Raw genomic sequence first — 1,327 nt, 5'->3', positions numbered from 1 at the left:
GAGTTTATTAAACTCCACCGAGACAGCGGTGACGCTAATCAGAAGGCTAGACCGTCCAATTTCACAGCCGTTTACTCCCGCCCTACCCGACCTTCTGAGGACCCGGCCCACGTAGACCGCAAAGGCTGGGTCCTCAGGGGGATGCAGCCCATGAATTTGGACACGACCCGTGTGTCGGGTAATCTCGGGGGCGTTTTTGTGAAGCGCGTATCGAGGCTTGCTTTGATTACGTATGCAGTGACGTTCGAGGCCTCGCGGGCAGTCCGTACCACGTGACTGATTCAGGGACTGGTTCACCGGTTCGCGCCAGATTCGAAATAAAATGGGCAGAAAAACACAGCTGATTTCCCCATCACACTGTGTTGTGGAATTGGATTACGTACGTGTTACATAGTTACTTGAGCATTTCTTCTTCGATGGAACCAGCAAGGAAGAGATTTTTATTTAATTTTATCTCTCCTAATAAAGTATGCACACAGTAATAAATGTCACAAATGCTAAGCACCATAATATAAATAAACAACACTACAGATCCTATAATCTGATTTCTGTCTTTTAGTTGATTAAAAAAGCAAAGCACCAAACACTAGTTTGTGTCATTATCCAGATGTACATAAGCATGATTACACAGTTACTAGGAGCGGGTTTTGATCATCGATTAAAATTGATTCTAGCTTGGATAACGTGATATCGATTCATTAAAATCCTGAATCAATTTTTAATGTAAATATTACTACATTTCAACAACCACCAAACAGCTAAAACAGTAAATGAGAGCAGGTACACCGATTCTGCACAAAGACGTAAACACAAAGCGTGGACCCGTTGACGCATCAGAATCAGTGAGATGTCGCCTTTCTCACCAGACAGTATGGACACGGTCGGGGCTGAAAGCCGACAGCTCACTGATTCTGATCCGTCGGCGGGTCCGTGCTTCGTGTTTACACCTTTTTTGCGCTGATTGTGAAGCTGCAGGTTTTATTTCTATTCAAACAATATTGACCGGACCAGCAGCAAAAGGAGATCCAAACTACGCTTCACGTAAACATCGTCATGAATTTCCTCTGACTTTTGCTGTTCCTCTGACTTTCACCAGGATAAAATCACACTTCATGCACAGCTTTCTCTCTCTCACACTCTCTCTCTCTCTCTCACACACACACACACACACACACACACACAGTATACTTCAAGAACAGTTTCCCATCTTTTTACTTCCGAAAAGAAAACCTAATTTCTGCCGTTCAATAGGCTACTAAAATAATTTAAACTTTTTAACATTATGCAAAATTGCAAAACGCTAAGGTGTGTCTCTAATAAAACCTCT

This window comes from Pundamilia nyererei, unplaced genomic scaffold (assembly GCF_000239375.1).
Source record: "Pundamilia nyererei isolate P.nyererei 1_Seehausen unplaced genomic scaffold, PunNye1.0 scaffold00671, whole genome shotgun sequence".
Lineage (NCBI taxonomy): Eukaryota > Metazoa > Chordata > Actinopteri > Cichliformes > Cichlidae > Pundamilia > Pundamilia nyererei.
The sequence above is the reverse complement of the archived record's forward strand: the minus strand, read 5'-3'. Positions refer to the sequence as shown.